Consider the following 17,138-nt stretch of genomic DNA (forward strand, 5'->3'; position numbering starts at 1 on the left):
AAGCAACGGGACGAGTTCTGGTCACATACTCCCTCAAAATGACATCCTGGCCTTCTTCTGGAACTCCCTCCCCTCTCAGACTCTCAAGGTTTCCTCCAGCGTGTCGGTTCCCACAGAGCAGACCTTTGGTCTGAGACCTGACAGTCCAGATGCCACGCATGCTGCCGCGTGGCGGCGGTGTCGCGGCTTGGGACAAGAGGAGGCCCCACGGTGCGGGCTGGGGCGCCAGGCACCGCGCGGGCGCTGAGGGTGGGGGTGACCCCCACCCCGGGCCGCCGCCGCGCTCCCAGAAAGGGGACAGAACAAGAGGCAAGAAAAAAAAAAAAAAAAAAAAGCAGCAGCCTGTGGCACCCGGTATTCCCAGGCGGTCTCCCATCCAAGTACTAACCAGGCCCGACCCTGCTTAGCTTCCGAGACCAGACGAGATCGGGGGCGTTCAGGGTGGTGTGGCCCTAGACGGCGGCGGAGGGCGCCCCTGCCCCGCTCGAGAAGCCGAGCCTCTCTGGGCTTCCCCGCCGCCGCCTCCCGCCCCAGGCCCCGCGCCGGGCGGGGCCGGGCCGGCCGGGTCCCGCGGGCTCCCAGGGACGGGGGTGATGGGCGGGGCGGGGCGGGGTGGGGGGCTGTCTCTCTATACACACACACACACACTCACACTCACTCACACTCACACAAGATGCGCCTCCACGGCTGGACTCGCCAAGGTGGAGCCCTCCCAGCCCCCCTCGTCTCCTCGCCCGGCCTCCTTCACCTACCCGCTGCCCACCCCCAGCGCGTCGCTGCCGCTGACTGCGCACGCGCGGGACGCTCGCCCTTTGACCCCAGCCAGGGGCCGCCCTCCCCCACAACCCCTTTCAGCTGCGCCCCCCCCTCGCCCTGTGGGTGGGCTGCTGCCTATTCCCCCGGGCCAGGGCTGGGGCACAGCCAGTGTATGGGGCGTCTCTCTCTGGGGATGTGTCCCATGGGTGGGGTGGGGTGGCGTGGTTTGGGGGGCGCTGAAGAAATCAGTCCCCTCCATCTCCTACCTCTGGAAAACGCCCAAGCCCGTGGAGAACTGCCGGCACCGCTTCGTGGGGGCCGGGACCCTCCTCCGTGTCCTCCTGTGGCCCAGTCCAAGGGGCCTGGGCCTGGCCGGGGCTGCTTTGGACCCCGACCACCCTGGCGTGTGGACTCGCTAAAAATCGGCCATTAGATATTGGATTCCAGCTTCCTGGAGGTCATTTCACTAATGAGTGCACCGGAAAGAGTTTCCTAATCCATCTGTGAGGGTGGCAACTGAAGGAGAATTTTAAAGCTGACAGAATAGGCGAGGGAAGGCATAGGAGATTTCCACACCCAGCAAGGAAGACTTTCCCGAAATGGAAGAAAGAAACGAGCAAACAGAGACACCGGTAGCCCGCCCGGAAAAGAGTCTGCCCCTGAGAGAAAGCACCCTGACCAGGTTCACCCGTGGGTGGGTGGCGAGCTAGCGGCATTCAGAAGAGCGAGGCCCGCAGTCTGTGCGGAAGACACCTGCACTCGGGTGTGTGTGGCGGCGCGATTCACAAGCAGCTCTAGATGTTAAACCAAGGAGAAGCCAGGGAGTTCCCAACGCCCCAGGTGTCCTCAGCCCACGACTGGCTGCTGTGGGAATGCGAAGCCCGGCTCCTTGTCTCAGAGCGGGGTTCCCAGGAGGATCAGGCTGAAGCTGGGACTTGGCCTCAAAGTGTCCCCTCGCATGGCCACCCCCTTCCCCTTCCTGCTCCTCTACTCCTGGTGCCCCTCCATCCAGGGGCCAGACCTTAAAGAGTCACCGCAAGAGAATCCTGGTCCCAAAGGAGCCTTCTGGGGGACCGGTGCTGAGAGAGGTTGTGGGCATGGCCCGCTGGGGCTCTGCCCGACCCAGGGCTGAGAGATGCCACCTCCCAGCTCTGGGTCCCTGCAGGAAGTGTTGGCAAGCACAGGGCCGGTCCTCCAAAGGCCCAGGTGCAGGGAGCCCAGGCCAAGCAGCCTGTGGAAGAAGCCACTTGCCGTGCCACCCCGGGAACAGGACTGCAGGCCCCGGCCCTTCCCACCTCCTCCTCCTCCTCCTCCCCCCCGCCCCGCCCCCACAGGGCACAGGGCTCAGAGACACCTCAGACTCTTGCTACCCAAAGTGCAAAGGGCATCAGTTGCTCCTCCAACCCCCCCCCCCCCCGCCCAGCAGACCACGTTGTCCAGCCAGCCCCCGGGCCTCCCTGGGGTGCCCAGCACAAAAGTGCAGACACCCACCGGACCCTCAGTCTCAGTTTTCGGAGGTTTTTGCCACTCTAAGGACCCGCAGGCCAGCTGGGCCTTCGGGCAGGACAGAGAGCCCCGGAATCCGACGTGGAGAGCTGCGTGTACGTCCCCATCAGGAGGCGGTCCCCACCTCCGCGGCTCTCCCCTTGCGGGGAGCGGCAGCCCAGCCGGCAGCCGCAGGGCCTCAGGGAAGACACCAGGCTGGGCCCCCGCGGCACAGCGGGGGCACGTCCCCCGCACTCACGCGACTTAGGGACGGCTGCTGGAGACTGCTGCGGCCACCCTGCTGCCGGGTTTCTGGAGGGCTTCCTGGAAGCAGCGTCCACACCAAGCCCTTGGAAGGCCCAGGCGACGGAGGAGCCGGTCAGGCAGGGGCCGAGGACGGTGAGAGGCCGGGCGGGAAGGAGCGTGTCAGGCAGGGGCAGAGGACGGTGACCGGCCGGGCGGGGAGGAGCCGGTCAGGCGGGGGCCCAGGACAGTGACGGGCCTGGCCGGGGAGGAGTGCGTCAGGCAGGGGCAGAGGAGACGGGCTGGGTAAGGGTTAGGGTTACAGTTAGGGCACAATTCACAATCCCAAAGACGTGGAAGCGACCCGAGTGCCCATCCATCCAGGAGTGCATCAATAAAATGTGGCGCGTGGACACCACGGAGTGCCATTCGGCTGTGAGGAGCAGCGGTGAGAGGGCGCCTCTCGTGTTCTCCTGGCCAGAGCTGGAACCCGTTCCAGGAAGCCAAGTATCCCAAGAATGGACACACGAGCACCACGTGAGCGCGCTCACCAGCAAATTGGTACGAACGGATGGACGCCTAAGTGGACAGAGAGGAATCACCTTCATCGGGTGGGTGTCGGGCGGGCGGGTGGGGGGAGGGGAGGGGCATACACATCCATTAGGCATGGGGTGGGTGCGCACCGACTGGGGGATGGGCGCACTTGAAGCTCTGACCCGAGGGGGGAGGCTTGGAGAGGGCAAGGCACCCGACCTTAACATTGGTACCCCCACAATACGCTGGAACAACATGAGAGGTATATGAATAAGAACACAGGGGGGGCCGGGCGCGGTGGCTCACGCCTGTAATCCTAGCTCTCTGGGAGGCCGAGGCGGGCGGATTGCTCCAGGTCAGGAGTTCGAAACCAGCCTGAGCAAGAGCGAGACCCCGTCTCTACTAAAAATAGAAAGAAATTAATTGGCCAACTAATATATATAGAAAAACACAGCCGGGCGTGGTGGTGCATGCCTGTAGTCCCAACTACTCGGGAGGCTGAGGCAGCAGGATTGCTTGAGCCCGGAGATTGAGGTTGCTGTGAGCTAGGCTGACGCCATGGCACTCACTCTAGCCTGGGCAGCAAAACGAGACTCTGTCTCAAAAAAAAAAAAAAAGAACACAGGGGGGAGGGCGGCACGGGCAACACATGTCACCTGAATACTTGTACTCCCATCATCTGCTTGAAAAGAGAGAGAAAAGAAAATGCAATCCTAGAGGTAAGAGACACTTTTTAAAAATAATGAATCCGAAGAGAAAAGTAAAAGGAGGCCTGTGGAGCAGGTCTGGGTGTGACTCCGGATCCCCCAACATCAGGTGCCACCACCAAAGATTCCTGCGTGTAGCCCATAGAACCCCAAAAGCAACGGGACGAGTTCTGGTCACATACTCCCTCAAAATGACATCCTGGCCTTCTTCTGGAACTCCCTCCCCTCTCAGACTCTCAAGGTTTCCTCCAGCGTGTCGGTTCCCACAGAGCAGACCTTTGGTCTGAGACCTGACAGTCCAGATGCCACGCATGCTGCCGCGTGGCGGCGGTGTCGCGGCTTGGGACAAGAGGAGGCCCCACGGTGCGGGCTGGGGCGCCAGGCACCGCGCGGGCGCTGAGGGTGGGGGTGACCCCCACCCCGGGCCGCCGCCGCGCTCCCAGAAAGGGGACAGAACAAGAGGCAAGAAAAAAAAAAAAAAAAAAAAAGCAGCAGCCTGTGGCACCCGGTATTCCCAGGCGGTCTCCCATCCAAGTACTAACCAGGCCCGACCCTGCTTAGCTTCCGAGACCAGACGAGATCGGGGGCGTTCAGGGTGGTGTGGCCCTAGACGGCGGCGGAGGGCGCCCCTGCCCCGCTCGAGAAGCCGAGCCTCTCTGGGCTTCCCCGCCGCCGCCTCCCGCCCCAGGCCCCGCGCCGGGCGGGGCCGGGCCGGCCGGGTCCCGCGGGCTCCCAGGGACGGGGGTGATGGGCGGGGCGGGGCGGGGTGGGGGGCTGTCTCTCTATACACACACACACACACTCACACTCACTCACACTCACACAAGATGCGCCTCCACGGCTGGACTCGCCAAGGTGGAGCCCTCCCAGCCCCCCTCGTCTCCTCGCCCGGCCTCCTTCACCTACCCGCTGCCCACCCCCAGCGCGTCGCTGCCGCTGACTGCGCACGCGCGGGACGCTCGCCCTTTGACCCCAGCCAGGGGCCGCCCTCCCCCACAACCCCTTTCAGCTGCGCCCCCCCCTCGCCCTGTGGGTGGGCTGCCGCCTATTCCCCCGGGCCAGGGCTGGGGCACAGCCAGTGTATGGGGCGTCTCTCTCTGGGGATGTGTCCCATGGGTGGGGTGGGGTGGCGTGGTTTGGGGGGCGCTGAAGAAATCAGTCCCCTCCATCTCCTACCTCTGGAAAACGCCCAAGCCCGTGGAGAACTGCCGGCACCGCTTCGTGGGGGCCGGGACCCTCCTCCGTGTCCTCCTGTGGCCCAGTCCAAGGGGCCTGGGCCTGGCCGGGGCTGCTTTGGACCCCGACCACCCTGGCGTGTGGACTCGCTAAAAATCGGCCATTAGATATTGGATTCCAGCTTCCTGGAGGTCATTTCACTAATGAGTGCACCGGAAAGAGTTTCCTAATCCATCTGTGAGGGTGGCAACTGAAGGAGAATTTTAAAGCTGACAGAATAGGCGAGGGAAGGCATAGGAGATTTCCACACCCAGCAAGGAAGACTTTCCCGAAATGGAAGAAAGAAACGAGCAAACAGAGACACCGGTAGCCCGCCCGGAAAAGAGTCTGCCCCTGAGAGAAAGCACCCTGACCAGGTTCACCCGTGGGTGGGTGGCGAGCTAGCGGCATTCAGAAGAGCGAGGCCCGCAGTCTGTGCGGAAGACACCTGCACTCGGGTGTGTGTGGCGGCGCGATTCACAAGCAGCTCTAGATGTTAAACCAAGGAGAAGCCAGGGAGTTCCCAACGCCCCAGGTGTCCTCAGCCCACGACTGGCTGCTGTGGGAATGCGAAGCCCGGCTCCTTGTCTCAGAGCGGGGTTCCCAGGAGGATCAGGCTGAAGCTGGGACTTGGCCTCAAAGTGTCCCCTCGCATGGCCACCCCCTTCCCCTTCCTGCTCCTCTACTCCTGGTGCCCCTCCATCCAGGGGCCAGACCTTAAAGAGTCACCGCAAGAGAATCCTGGTCCCAAAGGAGCCTTCTGGGGGACCGGTGCTGAGAGAGGTTGTGGGCATGGCCCGCTGGGGCTCTGCCCGACCCAGGGCTGAGAGATGCCACCTCCCAGCTCTGGGTCCCTGCAGGAAGTGTTGGCAAGCACAGGGCCGGTCCTCCAAAGGCCCAGGTGCAGGGAGCCCAGGCCAAGCAGCCTGTGGAAGAAGCCACTTGCCGTGCCACCCCGGGAACAGGACTGCAGGCCCCGGCCCTTCCCACCTCCTCCTCCTCCTCCTCCCCCCCGCCCCGCCCCCACAGGGCACAGGGCTCAGAGACACCTCAGACTCTTGCTACCCAAAGTGCAAAGGGCATCAGTTGCTCCTCCAACCCCCCCGCCCCCGCCAAGCAGACCACGTTGTCCAGCCAGCCCCCGGGCCTCCCTGGGGTGCCCAGCACAAAAGTGCAGACACCCACCGGACCCTCAGTCTCAGTTTTCGGAGGTTTTTGCCACTCTAAGGACCCGCAGGCCAGCTGGGCCTTCGGGCAGGACAGAGAGCCCCGGAATCCGACGTGGAGAGCTGCGTGTACGTCCCCATCAGGAGGCGGTCCCCACCTCCGCGGCTCTCCCCTTGCGGGGAGCGGCAGCCCAGCCGGCAGCCGCAGGGCCTCAGGGAAGACACCAGGCTGGGCCCCCGCGGCACAGCGGGGGCACGTCCCCCGCACTCACGCGACTTAGGGACGGCTGCTGGAGACTGCTGCGGCCACCCTGCTGCCGGGTTTCTGGAGGGCTTCCTGGAAGCAGCGTCCACACCAAGCCCTTGGAAGGCCCAGGCGACGGAGGAGCCGGTCAGGCAGGGGCCGAGGACGGTGAGAGGCCGGGCGGGAAGGAGCGTGTCAGGCAGGGGCAGAGGACGGTGACCGGCTGGGCGGGGAGGAGCCGGTCAGGCGGGGGCCCAGGACAGTGACGGGCCTGGCCGGGGAGGAGTGCGTCAGGCAGGGGCAGAGGAGACGGGCTGGGTAAGGGTTAGGGTTACAGTTAGGGCACAATTCACAATCCCAAAGACGTGGAAGCGACCCGAGTGCCCATCCATCCAGGAGTGCATCAATAAAATGTGGCGCGTGGACACCACGGAGTGCCATTCGGCTGTGAGGAGCAGCGGTGAGAGGGCGCCTCTCGTGTTCTCCTGGCCAGAGCTGGAACCCGTTCCAGGAAGCCAAGTATCCCAAGAATGGACACACGAGCACCACGTGAGCGCGCTCACCAGCAAATTGGTACGAACGGATGGACGCCTAAGTGGACAGAGAGGAATCACCTTCATCGGGTGGGTGTCGGGCGGGCGGGTGGGGGGAGGGGAGGGGCATACACATCCATTAGGCATGGGGTGGGTGCGCACCGACTGGGGGATGGGCGCACTTGAAGCTCTGACCCGAGGGGGGAGGCTTGGAGAGGGCAAGGCACCCGACCTTAACATTGGTACCCCCACAATACGCTGGAACAACATGAGAGGTATATGAATAAGAACACAGGGGGGGCCGGGCGCGGTGGCTCACGCCTGTAATCCTAGCTCTCTGGGAGGCCGAGGCGGGCGGATTGCTCCAGGTCAGGAGTTCGAAACCAGCCTGAGCAAGAGCGAGACCCCGTCTCTACTAAAAATAGAAAGAAATTAATTGGCCAACTAATATATATAGAAAAACACAGCCGGGCGTGGTGGTGCATGCCTGTAGTCCCAACTACTCGGGAGGCTGAGGCAGCAGGATTGCTTGAGCCCGGAGATTGAGGTTGCTGTGAGCTAGGCTGACGCCATGGCACTCACTCTAGCCTGGGCAGCAAAACGAGACTCTGTCTCAAAAAAAAAAAAAAAGAACACAGGGGGGAGGGCGGCACGGGCAACACATGTCACCTGAATACTTGTACTCCCATCATCTGCTTGAAAAGAGAGAGAAAAGAAAATGCAATCCTAGAGGTAAGAGACACTTTTTAAAAATAATGAATCCGAAGAGAAAAGTAAAAGGAGGCCTGTGGAGCAGGTCTGGGTGTGACTCCGGATCCCCCAACATCAGGTGCCACCACCAAAGATTCCTGCGTGTAGCCCATAGAACCCCAAAAGCAACGGGACGAGTTCTGGTCACATACTCCCTCAAAATGACATCCTGGCCTTCTTCTGGAACTCCCTCCCCTCTCAGACTCTCAAGGTTTCCTCCAGCGTGTCGGTTCCCACAGAGCAGACCTTTGGTCTGAGACCTGACAGTCCAGATGCCACGCATGCTGCCGCGTGGCGGCGGTGTCGCGGCTTGGGACAAGAGGAGGCCCCACGGTGCGGGCTGGGGCGCCAGGCACCGCGCGGGCGCTGAGGGTGGGGGTGACCCCCACCCCGGGCCGCCGCCGCGCTCCCAGAAAGGGGACAGAACAAGAGGCAAGAAAAAAAAAAAAAAAAAAAAGCAGCAGCCTGTGGCACCCGGTATTCCCAGGCGGTCTCCCATCCAAGTACTAACCAGGCCCGACCCTGCTTAGCTTCCGAGACCAGACGAGATCGGGGGCGTTCAGGGTGGTGTGGCCCTAGACGGCGGCGGAGGGCGCCCCTGCCCCGCTCGAGAAGCCGAGCCTCTCTGGGCTTCCCCGCCGCCGCCTCCCGCCCCAGGCCCCGCGCCGGGCGGGGCCGGGCCGGCCGGGTCCCGCGGGCTCCCAGGGACGGGGGTGATGGGCGGGGCGGGGCGGGGTGGGGGGCTGTCTCTCTATACACACACACACACACTCACACTCACTCACACTCACACAAGATGCGCCTCCACGGCTGGACTCGCCAAGGTGGAGCCCTCCCAGCCCCCCTCGTCTCCTCGCCCGGCCTCCTTCACCTACCCGCTGCCCACCCCCAGCGCGTCGCTGCCGCTGACTGCGCACGCGCGGGACGCTCGCCCTTTGACCCCAGCCAGGGGCCGCCCTCCCCCACAACCCCTTTCAGCTGCGCCCCCCCCTCGCCCTGTGGGTGGGCTGCCGCCTATTCCCCCGGGCCAGGGCTGGGGCACAGCCAGTGTATGGGGCGTCTCTCTCTGGGGATGTGTCCCATGGGTGGGGTGGGGTGGCGTGGTTTGGGGGGCGCTGAAGAAATCAGTCCCCTCCATCTCCTACCTCTGGAAAACGCCCAAGCCCGTGGAGAACTGCCGGCACCGCTTCGTGGGGGCCGGGACCCTCCTCCGTGTCCTCCTGTGGCCCAGTCCAAGGGGCCTGGGCCTGGCCGGGGCTGCTTTGGACCCCGACCACCCTGGCGTGTGGACTCGCTAAAAATCGGCCATTAGATATTGGATTCCAGCTTCCTGGAGGTCATTTCACTAATGAGTGCACCGGAAAGAGTTTCCTAATCCATCTGTGAGGGTGGCAACTGAAGGAGAATTTTAAAGCTGACAGAATAGGCGAGGGAAGGCATAGGAGATTTCCACACCCAGCAAGGAAGACTTTCCCGAAATGGAAGAAAGAAACGAGCAAACAGAGACACCGGTAGCCCGCCCGGAAAAGAGTCTGCCCCTGAGAGAAAGCACCCTGACCAGGTTCACCCGTGGGTGGGTGGCGAGCTAGCGGCATTCAGAAGAGCGAGGCCCGCAGTCTGTGCGGAAGACACCTGCACTCGGGTGTGTGTGGCGGCGCGATTCACAAGCAGCTCTAGATGTTAAACCAAGGAGAAGCCAGGGAGTTCCCAACGCCCCAGGTGTCCTCAGCCCACGACTGGCTGCTGTGGGAATGCGAAGCCCGGCTCCTTGTCTCAGAGCGGGGTTCCCAGGAGGATCAGGCTGAAGCTGGGACTTGGCCTCAAAGTGTCCCCTCGCATGGCCACCCCCTTCCCCTTCCTGCTCCTCTACTCCTGGTGCCCCTCCATCCAGGGGCCAGACCTTAAAGAGTCACCGCAAGAGAATCCTGGTCCCAAAGGAGCCTTCTGGGGGACCGGTGCTGAGAGAGGTTGTGGGCATGGCCCGCTGGGGCTCTGCCCGACCCAGGGCTGAGAGATGCCACCTCCCAGCTCTGGGTCCCTGCAGGAAGTGTTGGCAAGCACAGGGCCGGTCCTCCAAAGGCCCAGGTGCAGGGAGCCCAGGCCAAGCAGCCTGTGGAAGAAGCCACTTGCCGTGCCACCCCGGGAACAGGACTGCAGGCCCCGGCCCTTCCCACCTCCTCCTCCTCCTCCTCCGCCCCGCACCCCCCCCCCGACATGGCACAGGGCTCAGAGACACCTCAGACTCTTGCTACCCAAAGTGCAAAGGGCATCAGTTGCTCCTCCAAACACCCCGCCCAGCAGACCGCGTTGTCCAGCCAGCCCCCGGGCCTCCCTGGGGTGCCCAGCACAAAAGTGCAGACACCCACCGGACCCTCAGTCTCAGTTTTCGGAGGTTTTTGCCACTCTAAGGACCCGCAGGCCAGCTGGGCCTTCGGGCAGGACAGAGAGCCCCGGAATCCGACGTGGAGAGCTGCGTGTACGTCCCCATCAGGAGGCGGTCCCCACCTCCGCGGCTCTCCCCTTGCGGGGAGCGGCAGCCCAGCCGGCAGCCGCAGGGCCTCAGGGAAGACACCAGGCTGGGCCCCCGCGGCACAGCGGGGGCACGTCCCCCGCACTCACGCGACTTAGGGACGGCTGCTGGAGACTGCTGCGGCCACCCTGCTGCCGGGTTTCTGGAGGGCTTCCTGGAAGCAGCGTCCACACCAAGCCCTTGGAAGGCCCAGGCGACGGAGGAGCCGGTCAGGCAGGGGCCGAGGACGGTGAGAGGCCGGGCGGGAAGGAGCGTGTCAGGCAGGGGCAGAGGACGGTGACCGGCCGGGCAGGGAGGAGCCGGTCAGGCGGGGGCCCAGGACAGTGACGGGCCTGGCCGGGGAGGAGTGCGTCAGGCAGGGGCAGAGGAGACGGGCTGGGTAAGGGTTAGGGTTACAGTTAGGGCACAATTCACAATCCCAAAGACGTGGAAGCGACCCGAGTGCCCATCCATCCAGGAGTGCATCAATAAAATGTGGCGCGTGGACACCACGGAGTGCCATTCGGCTGTGAGGAGCAGCGGTGAGAGGGCGCCTCTCGTGTTCTCCTGGCCAGAGCTGGAACCCGTTCCAGGAAGCCAAGTATCCCAAGAATGGACACACGAGCACCACGTGAGCGCGCTCACCAGCAAATTGGTACGAACGGATGGACGCCTAAGTGGACAGAGAGGAATCACCTTCATCGGGTGGGTGTCGGGCGGGCGGGTGGGGGGAGGGGAGGGGCATACACATCCATTAGGCATGGGGTGGGTGCGCACCGACTGGGGGATGGGCGCACTTGAAGCTCTGACCCGAGGGGGGAGGCTTGGAGAGGGCAAGGCACCCGACCTTAACATTGGTACCCCCACAATACGCTGGAACAACATGAGAGGTATATGAATAAGAACACAGGGGGGGCCGGGCGCGGTGGCTCACGCCTGTAATCCTAGCTCTCTGGGAGGCCGAGGCGGGCGGATTGCTCCAGGTCAGGAGTTCGAAACCAGCCTGAGCAAGAGCGAGACCCCGTCTCTACTAAAAATAGAAAGAAATTAATTGGCCAACTAATATATATAGAAAAACACAGCCGGGCGTGGTGGTGCATGCCTGTAGTCCCAACTACTCGGGAGGCTGAGGCAGCAGGATTGCTTGAGCCCGGAGATTGAGGTTGCTGTGAGCTAGGCTGACGCCATGGCACTCACTCTAGCCTGGGCAGCAAAACGAGACTCTGTCTCAAAAAAAAAAAAAAAGAACACAGGGGGGAGGGCGGCACGGGCAACACATGTCACCTGAATACTTGTACTCCCATCATCTGCTTGAAAAGAGAGAGAAAAGAAAATGCAATCCTAGAGGTAAGAGACACTTTTTAAAAATAATGAATCCGAAGAGAAAAGTAAAAGGAGGCCTGTGGAGCAGGTCTGGGTGTGACTCCGGATCCCCCAACATCAGGTGCCACCACCAAAGATCTGCGTGTAGCCCATAGAACCCCAAAAGCAACGGGACGAGTTCTGGTCACATACTCCCTCAAAATGACATCCTGGCCTTCTTCTGGAACTCCCTCCCCTCTCAGACTCTCAAGGTTTCCTCCAGCGTGTCGGTTCCCACAGAGCAGACCTTTGGTCTGAGACCTGACAGTCCAGATGCCACGCATGCTGCCGCGTGGCGGCGGTGTCGCGGCTTGGGACAAGAGGAGGCCCCACGGTGCGGGCTGGGGCGCCAGGCACCGCGCGGGCGCTGAGGGTGGGGGTGACCCCCACCCCGGGCCGCCGCCGCGCTCCCAGAAAGGGGACAGAACAAGAGGCAAGAAAAAAAAAAAAAAAAAAAAAGCAGCAGCCTGTGGCACCCGGTATTCCCAGGCGGTCTCCCATCCAAGTACTAACCAGGCCCGACCCTGCTTAGCTTCCGAGACCAGACGAGATCGGGGGCGTTCAGGGTGGTGTGGCCCTAGACGGCGGCGGAGGGCGCCCCTGCCCCGCTCGAGAAGCCGAGCCTCTCTGGGCTTCCCCGCCGCCGCCTCCCGCCCCAGGCCCCGCGCCGGGCGGGGCCGGGCCGGCCGGGTCCCGCGGGCTCCCAGGGACGGGGGTGATGGGCGGGGCGGGGCGGGGTGGGGGGCTGTCTCTCTATACACACACACACACACTCACACTCACTCACACTCACACAAGATGCGCCTCCACGGCTGGACTCGCCAAGGTGGAGCCCTCCCAGCCCCCCTCGTCTCCTCGCCCGGCCTCCTTCACCTACCCGCTGCCCACCCCCAGCGCGTCGCTGCCGCTGACTGCGCACGCGCGGGACGCTCGCCCTTTGACCCCAGCCAGGGGCCGCCCTCCCCCACAACCCCTTTCAGCTGCGCCCCCCCCTCGCCCTGTGGGTGGGCTGCCGCCTATTCCCCCGGGCCAGGGCTGGGGCACAGCCAGTGTATGGGGCGTCTCTCTCTGGGGATGTGTCCCATGGGTGGGGTGGGGTGGCGTGGTTTGGGGGGCGCTGAAGAAATCAGTCCCCTCCATCTCCTACCTCTGGAAAACGCCCAAGCCCGTGGAGAACTGCCGGCACCGCTTCGTGGGGGCCGGGACCCTCCTCCGTGTCCTCCTGTGGCCCAGTCCAAGGGGCCTGGGCCTGGCCGGGGCTGCTTTGGACCCCGACCACCCTGGCGTGTGGACTCGCTAAAAATCGGCCATTAGATATTGGATTCCAGCTTCCTGGAGGTCATTTCACTAATGAGTGCACCGGAAAGAGTTTCCTAATCCATCTGTGAGGGTGGCAACTGAAGGAGAATTTTAAAGCTGACAGAATAGGCGAGGGAAGGCATAGGAGATTTCCACACCCAGCAAGGAAGACTTTCCCGAAATGGAAGAAAGAAACGAGCAAACAGAGACACCGGTAGCCCGCCCGGAAAAGAGTCTGCCCCTGAGAGAAAGCACCCTGACCAGGTTCACCCGTGGGTGGGTGGCGAGCTAGCGGCATTCAGAAGAGCGAGGCCCGCAGTCTGTGCGGAAGACACCTGCACTCGGGTGTGTGTGGCGGCGCGATTCACAAGCAGCTCTAGATGTTAAACCAAGGAGAAGCCAGGGAGTTCCCAACGCCCCAGGTGTCCTCAGCCCACGACTGGCTGCTGTGGGAATGCGAAGCCCGGCTCCTTGTCTCAGAGCGGGGTTCCCAGGAGGATCAGGCTGAAGCTGGGACTTGGCCTCAAAGTGTCCCCTCGCATGGCCACCCCCTTCCCCTTCCTGCTCCTCTACTCCTGGTGCCCCTCCATCCAGGGGCCAGACCTTAAAGAGTCACCGCAAGAGAATCCTGGTCCCAAAGGAGCCTTCTGGGGGACCGGTGCTGAGAGAGGTTGTGGGCATGGCCCGCTGGGGCTCTGCCCGACCCAGGGCTGAGAGATGCCACCTCCCAGCTCTGGGTCCCTGCAGGAAGTGTTGGCAAGCACAGGGCCGGTCCTCCAAAGGCCCAGGTGCAGGGAGCCCAGGCCAAGCAGCCTGTGGAAGAAGCCACTTGCCGTGCCACCCCGGGAACAGGACTGCAGGCCCCGGCCCTTCCCACCTCCTCCTCCTCCTCCTCCCCCCCGCCCCGCCCCCACAGGGCACAGGGCTCAGAGACACCTCAGACTCTTGCTACCCAAAGTGCAAAGGGCATCAGTTGCTCCTCCAACCCCCCCCCCCCGCCCAGCAGACCACGTTGTCCAGCCAGCCCCCGGGCCTCCCTGGGGTGCCCAGCACAAAAGTGCAGACACCCACCGGACCCTCAGTCTCAGTTTTCGGAGGTTTTTGCCACTCTAAGGACCCGCAGGCCAGCTGGGCCTTCGGGCAGGACAGAGAGCCCCGGAATCCGACGTGGAGAGCTGCGTGTACGTCCCCATCAGGAGGCGGTCCCCACCTCCGCGGCTCTCCCCTTGCGGGGAGCGGCAGCCCAGCCGGCAGCCGCAGGGCCTCAGGGAAGACACCAGGCTGGGCCCCCGCGGCACAGCGGGGGCACGTCCCCCGCACTCACGCGACTTAGGGACGGCTGCTGGAGACTGCTGCGGCCACCCTGCTGCCGGGTTTCTGGAGGGCTTCCTGGAAGCAGCGTCCACACCAAGCCCTTGGAAGGCCCAGGCGACGGAGGAGCCGGTCAGGCAGGGGCCGAGGACGGTGAGAGGCCGGGCGGGAAGGAGCGTGTCAGGCAGGGGCAGAGGACGGTGACCGGCCGGGCGGGGAGGAGCCGGTCAGGCGGGGGCCCAGGACAGTGACAGGCCTGGCCGGGGAGGAGTGCGTCAGGCAGGGGCAGAGGAGACGGGCTGGGTAAGGGTTAGGGTTACAGTTAGGGCACAATTCACAATCCCAAAGACGTGGAAGCGACCCGAGTGCCCATCCATCCAGGAGTGCATCAATAAAATGTGGCGCGTGGACACCACGGAGTGCCATTCGGCTGTGAGGAGCAGCGGTGAGAGGGCGCCTCTCGTGTTCTCCTGGCCAGAGCTGGAACCCGTTCCAGGAAGCCAAGTATCCCAAGAATGGACACACGAGCACCACGTGAGCGCGCTCACCAGCAAATTGGTACGAACGGATGGACGCCTAAGTGGACAGAGAGGAATCACCTTCATCGGGTGGGTGTCGGGCGGGCGGGTGGGGGGAGGGGAGGGGCATACACATCCATTAGGCATGGGGTGGGTGCGCACCGACTGGGGGATGGGCGCACTTGAAGCTCTGACCCGAGGGGGGAGGCTTGGAGAGGGCAAGGCACCCGACCTTAACATTGGTACCCCCACAATACGCTGGAACAACATGAGAGGTATATGAATAAGAACACAGGGGGGGCCGGGCGCGGTGGCTCACGCCTGTAATCCTAGCTCTCTGGGAGGCCGAGGCGGGCGGATTGCTCCAGGTCAGGAGTTCGAAACCAGCCTGAGCAAGAGCGAGACCCCGTCTCTACTAAAAATAGAAAGAAATTAATTGGCCAACTAATATATATAGAAAAACACAGCCGGGCGTGGTGGTGCATGCCTGTAGTCCCAACTACTCGGGAGGCTGAGGCAGCAGGATTGCTTGAGCCCGGAGATTGAGGTTGCTGTGAGCTAGGCTGACGCCATGGCACTCACTCTAGCCTGGGCAGCAAAACGAGACTCTGTCTCAAAAAAAAAAAAAAAAAAAAGAACACAGGGGGAGGGCGGCACGGGCAACACATGTCACCTGAATACTTGTACTCCCATCATCTGCTTGAAAAGAGAGAGAAAAGAAAATGCAATCCTAGAGGTAAGAGACACTTTTTAAAAATAATGAATCCGAAGAGAAAAGTAAAAGGAGGCCTGTGGAGCAGGTCTGGGTGTGACTCCGGATCCCCCAACATCAGGTGCCACCACCAAAGATTCCTGCGTGTAGCCCATAGAACCCCAAAAGCAACGGGACGAGTTCTGGTCACATACTCCCTCAAAATGACATCCTGGCCTTCTTCTGGAACTCCCTCCCCTCTCAGACTCTCAAGGTTTCCTCCAGCTTGTCGGTTCCCACAGAGCAGACCTTTGGTCTGAGACCTGACAGTCCAGAAGCCACGCATGCTGCCGCGTGGCGGCGGTGTCGCGGCTTAGGACAAGAGGAGGCCCCACGGTGCGGGCTGGGGCGCCAGGCACCGCGCGGGCGCTGAGGGTGGGGGTGACCCCCACCCCGGGCCGCCGCCGCGCTCCCAGAAAGGGGACAGAACAAGAGGCAAAAAAAAAAAAAAAAAAAAAAAGCAGCAGCCTGTGGCACCCGGTATTCCCAGGCGGTCTCCCATCCAAGTACTAACCAGGCCCGACCCTGCTTAGCTTCCGAGACCAGACGAGATCGGGGGCGTTCAGGGTGGTGTGGCCCTAGACGGCGGCGGAGGGCGCCCCTGCCCCGCTCGAGAAGCCGAGCCTCTCTGGGCTTCCCCGCCGCCGCCTCCCGCCCCAGGCCCCGCGCCGGGCGGGGCCGGGCCGGCCGGGTCCCGCGGGCTCCCAGGGACGGGGGTGATGGGCGGGGCGGGGCGGGGTGGGGGGCTGTCTCTCTATACACACACACACACACTCACACTCACTCACACTCACACAAGATGCGCCTCCACGGCTGGACTCGCCAAGGTGGAGCCCTCCCAGCCCCCCTCGTCTCCTCGCCCGGCCTCCTTCACCTACCCGCTGCCCACCCCCAGCGCGTCGCTGCCGCTGACTGCGCACGCGCGGGACGCTCGCCCTTTGACCCCAGCCAGGGGCCGCCCTCCCCCACAACCCCTTTCAGCTGCGCCCCCCCCTCGCCCTGTGGGTGGGCTGCCGCCTATTCCCCCGGGCCAGGGCTGGGGCACAGCCAGTGTATGGGGCGTCTCTCTCTGGGGATGTGTCCCATGGGTGGGGTGGGGTGGCGTGGTTTGGGGGGCGCTGAAGAAATCAGTCCCCTCCATCTCCTACCTCTGGAAAACGCCCAAGCCCGTGGAGAACTGCCGGCACCGCTTCGTGGGGGCCGGGACCCTCCTCCGTGTCCTCCTGTGGCCCAGTCCAAGGGGCCTGGGCCTGGCCGGGGCTGCTTTGGACCCCGACCACCCTGGCGTGTGGACTCGCTAAAAATCGGCCATTAGATATTGGATTCCAGCTTCCTGGAGGTCATTTCACTAATGAGTGCACCGGAAAGAGTTTCCTAATCCATCTGTGAGGGTGGCAACTGAAGGAGAATTTTAAAGCTGACAGAATAGGCGAGGGAAGGCATAGGAGATTTCCACACCCAGCAAGGAAGACTTTCCCGAAATGGAAGAAAGAAACGAGCAAACAGAGACACCGGTAGCCCGCCCGGAAAAGAGTCTGCCCCTGAGAGAAAGCACCCTGACCAGGTTCACCCGTGGGTGGGTGGCGAGCTAGCGGCATTCAGAAGAGCGAGGCCCGCAGTCTGTGCGGAAGACACCTGCACTCGGGTGTGTGTGGCGGCGCGATTCACAAGCAGCTCTAGATGTTAAACCAAGGAGAAGCCAGGGAGTTCCCAACGCCCCAGGTGTCCTCAGCCCACGACTGGCTGCTGTGGGAA

At 63.1% G+C, this 17,138-nt stretch overlaps 5 non-coding genes across 5 annotated transcripts; all 5 read right to left on the bottom strand.

Annotated features, from left to right (window-relative positions):
• Positions 1-339: 339 nt before the first annotated feature.
• Positions 340-458, bottom strand: LOC142869449 (5S ribosomal RNA). The gene has a single exon (XR_012918063.1). It is a non-coding gene; the product is annotated as a 5S ribosomal RNA (ribosomal RNA).
• Positions 459-4,218: 3,760 nt separating this feature from the next.
• LOC142869450 (5S ribosomal RNA) lies at positions 4,219-4,337 on the bottom strand. The gene has a single exon (XR_012918065.1). It is a non-coding gene; the product is annotated as a 5S ribosomal RNA (ribosomal RNA).
• Positions 4,338-8,095: 3,758 nt separating this feature from the next.
• LOC142869451 (5S ribosomal RNA) lies at positions 8,096-8,214 on the bottom strand. Its single transcript, XR_012918066.1, has one exon. It is a non-coding gene; the product is annotated as a 5S ribosomal RNA (ribosomal RNA).
• A 3,754-nt stretch (positions 8,215-11,968) lies between these two features.
• Positions 11,969-12,087, bottom strand: LOC142869452 (5S ribosomal RNA). Its single transcript, XR_012918067.1, has one exon. It is a non-coding gene; the product is annotated as a 5S ribosomal RNA (ribosomal RNA).
• Positions 12,088-15,848: 3,761 nt separating this feature from the next.
• LOC142869453 (5S ribosomal RNA) lies at positions 15,849-15,967 on the bottom strand. The gene has a single exon (XR_012918068.1). It is a non-coding gene; the product is annotated as a 5S ribosomal RNA (ribosomal RNA).
• Positions 15,968-17,138: the final 1,171 nt, after the last annotated feature.

This window comes from Microcebus murinus, unplaced genomic scaffold, assembly GCF_040939455.1.
Source record: "Microcebus murinus isolate Inina unplaced genomic scaffold, M.murinus_Inina_mat1.0 scaf078_hap2_Mmur4.0, whole genome shotgun sequence".
In the NCBI taxonomy this organism is placed as follows: domain Eukaryota; kingdom Metazoa; phylum Chordata; class Mammalia; order Primates; family Cheirogaleidae; genus Microcebus; species Microcebus murinus.